We start from the raw sequence: 7500 nt of genomic DNA, 5'->3' as shown, positions 1-7500 counted from the left end.
ACAACACTACGTCCGCCATGTCGAGCGCACCGCAAAACATACCGCCATCTGTAGGTCTCCCGCAACATGACCTCCTGCAACGACGATACCGTCATCTATGAGACGCCAAGCCGACTAAGACAGCGATGGGCCCACAGTGCCCTTCTTTCGACCCCACCCCAACGCCAGCGCCTCTGCCGCACGAAGTCGTGGACCGGCAATCACTCCACCTGCACCCGTTCGTGCCCCACCCCAACCGCCCAACTCGCAACTCCAGCGGATGAACGGCGGACTTTGCTCGCACTCGCAATGTGCAATCCACCCCTATAACGTGCGTTTCATGAAGAGTTATGTCCAATATGCGACATTCCCGCTGTCCATATACATGAGCTGCGAGCTGTACCACGTACGAGCTACAGACGCGATCGCGTTGCTCGCTGTACGAATGCAGATGCTCAGCGGCAGCTAGGAGGCGCTCCATCCATGTCGGTACCGGTGAGCGTTGCACTCGCAGTCGCAAAAACGTACGGCAAGTATATTACTCGGAAGAGTCAATGACAGTCCAAGCCCCCCTGCGTGGGAAGAGTCTTCCTAGGCCATGACCCACCGGAAGGGCGCAGCGTCCCCCACCCCAGACATGTGACGTCAGACTATCGGTATTGACGACTAGACTGATTCCTTATAATCATTTGCCATACACCGGTGGAAGCTGCCGAGACGAGTAACTACATAGCGGGCTCGCCGTGTCACTAATGTACAGAGATACAATAGTTTCGACTGGAACCGGATTAAACGTATACACGGCGCTGATTAGTAATAGATAGAGCCATCAGAATACAGATAATGTATAGACCTGTCCGTATACATGCTGAAAGACTCTGCTCACAATCACACGTCAGCCAGACACTCTTATCACGCACTACTCTCTGCCTGTAACAGGCACACAGACAATATGTAAGCACCAGCATGGAACAACACCCAGTGCATCCTCTCTGCCACATTAGACAATCCACACTATCATAACCAGACCGGGAGGTCCACTCGGAAAACAGAATATCCCACCCTTCCGACAACCACCATTGCTCAGCTAAGCCACCAACACCCACACATGTCCCAGACAGGGGTGCACCCAACATCACAATACTGCCTCCTGTCACACCACACAAACAATGGCAGGAATGAAAGACACAGGTCTGCCACAAGCATGGAATCAGAGCGCCGCCTGTTATGAGCCAAAGGTGCACCCTGACGTGGCAAATCAGATGATGCCGCAGTCATTTACTTACGATAATCACAATCAACAAACCGGGCCCCCCCCCCCCCCAAGTGCCTTAACCTAACCCGTATTGTACCTTAACCTAACCCGTATTGTACCTTAACCTAACCCGTATTGTACCTTAACCTAACCCGTATTGTACCTTAACCTAACCCGTATTGTACCTTAACCTAACCCGTATTGTACCTTAACCTAACCCATATTGTACCTTAACCTAACCCATATTGTACCTTAACCTAACCCATATTGTACCTTAACCTAACCCATATTGTACCTTAACCTAACCCATATTGTACCTTAACCTAACCCATATTGTACCTTAACCTAACCCATATTGTACCTTAACCTAACCCATATTGTACCTTAACCTAACCCATATTGTACCTTAACCTAACCCATATTGTACCTTAACCTAACCCATGTTGCGCCTTAACCTAACCCATGTTGCGCCTTAACCTAACCCATGTTGCGCCTTAACCTAACCCATGTTGCGCCTTAACCTAACCCATGTTGCGCCTTAACCTAACCCATGTTGCGCCTTAACCTAACCCATGTTGCGCCTTAACCTAACCCATGTTGCGCCTTAACCTAACCCATGTTGCGCCTTAACCTAACCCATGTTGCGCCTTAACCTAACCCATGTTGCGCCTTAACCTAACCCATGTTGCGCCTTAACCTAACCTATGTTGCGCCTTAACCTAACCTATGTTGCGCCTTAACCTAACCTATGTTGCGCCTTAACCTAACCTATGTTGCGCCTTAACCTAACCTATGTTGCGCCTTAACCTAACCTATGTTGCGCCTTAACCTAACCTATGTTGCGCCGTAACCTAACCTATGTTGCGCCGTAACCTAACCTATGTTGCGCCATAACCTAACCTATGTTGCGCCTTAACCTAACCTATGTTGCGCCTTAACCTAACCTATGTTGCGCCTTAACCTAACCTATGTTGCGCCGTAACCTAACCTATGTTGCGCCTTAACCTAACCTATGTTGCGCCTTAACCTAACCTATGTTGCGCCTTAACCTAACCTATGTTGCGCCTTAACCTAACCTATGTTGCGCCTTAACCTAACCTATGTTGCGCCTTAACCTAACCTATGTTGCGCCTTAACCTAACCTATGTTGCGCCTTAACCTAACCTATGTTGCGCCTTAACCTAACCTATGTTGCGCCTTAACCTAACCTATGTTGCGCCTTAACCTAACCTATGTTGCGCCTTAACCTAACCTATGTTGCGCCTTAACCTAACCTATGTTGCGCCTTAACCTAACCTATGTTGCGCCTTAACCTAACCTATGTTGCGCCTTAACCTAACCTATGTTGCGCCTTAACCCAACACACGTTGGGCCTTAACCCAACACACGTTGGGCCTTAACCCAACACACGTTGGGCCTTAACCCAACACACGTTGGGCCTTAACCCAACACACGTTGGGCCTTAACCCAACACACGTTGGGCCTTAACCCAACACACGTTGGGCCTTAACCCAACACACGTTGGGCCTTAACCCAACACACGTTGGGCCTTAACCCAACACACGTTGGGCCTTAACCCAACACACGTTGGGCCTTAACCCAACACACGTTGGGCCTTAACCCAACACACGTTGGGCCTTAACCCAACACACGTTGGGCCTTAACCCAACACACGTTGGGCCTTAACCCAACACACGTTGGGCCTTAACCTGCTCTGTAATTGTCATACGACGCGTTAAATTAGTGTAGTGTTGCCTAACTGCAACCCCCGCAATATAGTTTGCTACTCGCACTGCCCGGTCCCCAGAGTATCGCTTCATGTTAAACACCTTGCAGCTATACACTGTAATGCGGATGGCGGCAGGACGTACATGCTCAATGCCCTTCGCAGTTGTTCATTGGCATTCGCATGGCGAAGCACAGCCTACGTTGTGGTACGGCTTGTGGCAACTGTCCGCTGATGTTGTACGTCCAAATCACACACTGTACCGCACATTGGTCCTCATGTACTGAATGATACATCGTGGTACATGTGTGACCGTACCACGACTGCGCCAACAACGGCGAACCATACGGTCCAAATATTGTGCACTCAGCTACGTGTCGTCTCCCTATAAGAGCTGGATTGCAGTATGGTATGCCGTGGATGGCGATCAGCATGAGCCGTCTGTTGATGTAGTGGCGCGTGTTGTCAGACGTAGTCGTCTCTTCTCACACACCGTGATAGCATGGTGCACTGCGTTCCACATCTGCGACATGCGACAGAGGCCGGTTGACAGTCGTTCGCGCAATGGACATCGCATACGTACGGGGGCCACCTTCCACGTGTTCGCGAAGCGTGCACATGTTGTTGCGTGTATGTGGGCAGACATAGTGTGTCGTGACACCTGACACAGGCATGCAACAATCGTTGAATTTGCAAATGGCGATGGACGTCTACGTTTGCTGGTGACGTTACGCAAATGAAGAACTGGTAAACCGTTGTGGTGCGGTTGTTCTCGCTAGAGGTGAATCAGTGATGGCGACGATCGGTTGAGCTACCAACCGGTTGTTTCAGCGATACCCACCATGCCCACGAACGTGAATGGCATGTGGGTGTGAAGCGATACGCGGCGGTGGCTGGGTGGGACCGTCCCCGGCCGGTGAGGGGGGGCCTTCCGGCGTGCTGGCCGCGCGGTGCGTGGGCGCACGCGCTACAGCCGGCTGGTGGGGGCGGCCAGTGGCAGGCGCGCCGGCCGACGGAGGCGGCAGGCGGCGCAGCTGCGCGCCGGCGCACCCTGCACGCGGCGCCGTGCGGCCAAAGTAGGTCCTCGCGGGCCCGGTGCGAAGCGCGGTGGACATCTGCAGTGTGCTGGTCCGATTGAGGACTGTGTGCGCTGAGGATGCGCCGCCGCCCGGCGCTCGGCGCCGCGACGCCGTCTGCTGCTCGGTCGCCTCTGCGGTTCTCGCAGGTGGATTGTATCGCAGCTGTGCGGACGTGTTGGCGCGTGCGCTGTGCTGGGAGAGTTCGCTTCGGCACCCAAGTGGGGCTTTTGTCCTTCTGTGGCGCTGGCGTTGGAGCTGCCGGCCACCGTAGGTGGCGCGTGTTGTCTCCCGCCGGCAATGCCACGACAGCACGCTCCCGGGCCTCTGTCGGCAGCGGCAAGCTCAGTTGGGAGCACGGGTGGTCGCACCTAAAGCGTCTACTCGCCAAACTCCGGGCGATTGCGCCTCTCTCGAACCCGACCAAGTACTTAGGACGGCGCTGCGCGCCGCCGGGACCTGAGAGGGTTTCGAGGTGTATTGTGCAGGGGAGCTCAGCCTCCTCCTGTTTGCAGAATAATTGAGCGGACGCTTGCGTGTTCGCGCGGGCCCCCGGGACACACTCCCGGGCGGCCGGCTGCTCAGCTCTAGTTGACGCAGCTCCCTGGTTGATCCTGCCAGTAGTCATATGCTTGTCTCAAAGATTAAGCCATGCATGTCTCAGTACAAGCCGCATTAAGGTGAAACCGCGAATGGCTCATTAAATCAGTTATGGTTCCTTAGATCGTACCCACGTTACTTGGATAACTGTGGTAATTCTAGAGCTAATACATGCAAACAGAGTCCCGACCAGAGATGGAAGGGACGCTTTTATTAGATCAAAACCAATCGGTCGGCTCGTCCGGTCCGTTTGCCTTGGTGACTCTGAATAACTTTGGGCTGATCGCACGGTCCTCGTACCGGCGACGCATCTTTCAAATGTCTGCCTTATCAACTGTCGATGGTAGGTTCTGCGCCTACCATGGTTGTAACGGGTAACGGGGAATCAGGGTTCGATTCCGGAGAGGGAGCCTGAGAAACGGCTACCACATCCAAGGAAGGCAGCAGGCGCGCAAATTACCCACTCCCGGCACGGGGAGGTAGTGACGAAAAATAACGATACGGGACTCATCCGAGGCCCCGTAATCGGAATGAGTACACTTTAAATCCTTTAACGAGTATCTATTGGAGGGCAAGTCTGGTGCCAGCAGCCGCGGTAATTCCAGCTCCAATAGCGTATATTAAAGTTGTTGCGGTTAAAAAGCTCGTAGTTGGATTTGTGTCCCACGCTGTTGGTTCACCGCCCGTCGGTGTTTAACTGGCATGTATCGTGGGACGTCCTGCCGGTGGGGCGAGCTGAAGGCGTGCGACGCGCCTCGTGCGTGCTCGTGCGTCCCGAGGCGGACCCCGTTGCAATCCTACCAGGGTGCTCTTGAGTGAGTGTCTCGGTGGGCCGGCACGTTTACTTTGAACAAATTAGAGTGCTTAAAGCAGGCAAGCCCGCCTGAATACTGTGTGCATGGAATAATGGAATAGGACCTCGGTTCTATTTTGTTGGTTTTCGGAACCCGAGGTAATGATTAATAGGGACAGGCGGGGGCATTCGTATTGCGACGTTAGAGGTGAAATTCTTGGATCGTCGCAAGACGAACAGAAGCGAAAGCATTTGCCAAGTATGTTTTCATTAATCAAGAACGAAAGTTAGAGGTTCGAAGGCGATCAGATACCGCCCTAGTTCTAACCATAAACGATGCCAGCCAGCGATCCGCCGCAGTTCCTCCGATGACTCGGCGGGCAGCCTCCGGGAAACCAAAGCTTTTGGGTTCCGGGGGAAGTATGGTTGCAAAGCTGAAACTTAAAGGAATTGACGGAAGGGCACCACCAGGAGTGGAGCCTGCGGCTTAATTTGACTCAACACGGGAAACCTCACCAGGCCCGGACACCGGAAGGATTGACAGATTGATAGCTCTTTCTTGATTCGGTGGGTGGTGGTGCATGGCCGTTCTTAGTTGGTGGAGCGATTTGTCTGGTTAATTCCGATAACGAACGAGACTCTAGCCTGCTAACTAGTCGCGTGACATCCTTCGTGCTGTCAGCGATTACTTTTCTTCTTAGAGGGACAGGCGGCTTCTAGCCGCACGAGATTGAGCAATAACAGGTCTGTGATGCCCTTAGATGTTCTGGGCCGCACGCGCGCTACACTGAAGGAATCAGCGTGTCTTCCTAGGCCGAAAGGTCGGGGTAACCCGCTGAACCTCCTTCGTGCTAGGGATTGGGGCTTGCAATTGTTCCCCATGAACGAGGAATTCCCAGTAAGCGCGAGTCATAAGCTCGCGTTGATTACGTCCCTGCCCTTTGTACACACCGCCCGTCGCTACTACCGATTGAATGATTTAGTGAGGTCTTCGGACTGGTACGCGGCATTGACTCTGTCGTTGCCGATGCTACCGGAAAGATGACCAAACTTGATCATTTAGAGGAAGTAAAAGTCGTAACAAGGTTTCCGTAGGTGAACCTGCGGAAGGATCATTACCGACTAGACTGCATGTCTTTCGATGTGCGTGTCGTGTCGCGCAACACGCTACCTGTACGGCTCGCAGTAGCCGTGCGCCGCGTGCGGAACCACGCGTGCTTCTCAAAACTAACGCCAATGTTGTGTGGTACGAGCGCTGAAGCGCTGGAGCGGCTGGCCTGCGGCACCTGGCGCCTGGCGCCGGTTTTGAATGACTTTCGCCCGACTGCCTGTCCGCTCCGGTGTGGAGCCGTACGACGCCCATCGGCCGTGAGGCCGTTGGACACAGAACGCTTGAACAGGGGCCGCCACACGCCTACGTCCCGCCTATGCAACTGTCTTGAAAGAGACAGTGTAAACTAAGAAAAGATCACCCAGGACGGTGGATCACTCGGCTCGTGGGTCGATGAAGAACGCAGCAAATTGCGCGTCGACATGTGAACTGCAGGACACATGAACATCGACGTTTCGAACGCACATTGCGGTCCATGGATTCCGTTCCCGGGCCACGTCTGGCTGAGGGTCGGCTACGTATACTGAAGCGCGCGGCGTTTGCCCCGCTTCGCAGACCTGGGAGCGTCGCGGCCGCCTGTGGGGCCGGCCGCGCCTCCTTAAACGTGCGATGCGCGCCCGTCGCCTGGCGGTTCGCATACCGGTACTTACTCGGTAGCGTGCACAGCCGGCTGGCGGTGTGGCGTGCGACACCTCGTACAACGACCTCAGAGCAGGCGAGACTACCCGCTGAATTTAAGCATATTACTAAGCGGAGGAAAAGAAACTAACAAGGATTCCCCCAGTAGCGGCGAGCGAACAGGGAAGAGTCCAGCACCGAACCCCGCAGGCTGCCGCCTGTCGTGGCATGTGGTGTTTGGGAGGGTCCACTACCCCGACGCCTCGCGCCGAGCCCAAGTCCAACTTGAATGAGGCCACGGCCCGTAGAGGGTGCCAGGCCCGTAGCGGCCGGTGCGAGCGT

The 7500-nt window shown here is 54.3% G+C and overlaps 3 non-coding genes across 3 annotated transcripts in view; all 3 read left to right on the top strand.

The window, feature by feature from the left end:
• Positions 1-4637: 4637 nt before the first annotated feature.
• Positions 4638-6547, top strand: LOC124580723. Its single transcript, XR_006973266.1, has one exon. It is a non-coding gene; the product is annotated as a small subunit ribosomal RNA (ribosomal RNA).
• Positions 6548-6898: 351 nt separating this feature from the next.
• Positions 6899-7053, top strand: LOC124580711. Its single transcript, XR_006973255.1, has one exon. It is a non-coding gene; the product is annotated as a 5.8S ribosomal RNA (ribosomal RNA).
• A 188-nt stretch (positions 7054-7241) lies between these two features.
• LOC124580732 overlaps positions 7242-7500 on the top strand; it is a 4222-nt gene continuing 3963 nt past the window's right edge. Inside the window, exon 1 of the ribosomal RNA XR_006973274.1 lies at positions 7242-7500. This exon is cut by the window's right edge and continues 3963 nt beyond it. This is a non-coding gene — a ribosomal RNA (large subunit ribosomal RNA).

Source organism: Schistocerca americana, unplaced genomic scaffold (genome assembly GCF_021461395.2).
Source record: "Schistocerca americana isolate TAMUIC-IGC-003095 unplaced genomic scaffold, iqSchAmer2.1 HiC_scaffold_350, whole genome shotgun sequence".
Lineage (NCBI taxonomy): Eukaryota > Metazoa > Arthropoda > Insecta > Orthoptera > Acrididae > Schistocerca > Schistocerca americana.
The sequence above is the reverse complement of the archived record's forward strand: the minus strand, read 5'-3'. Positions and strand labels throughout refer to the sequence as shown.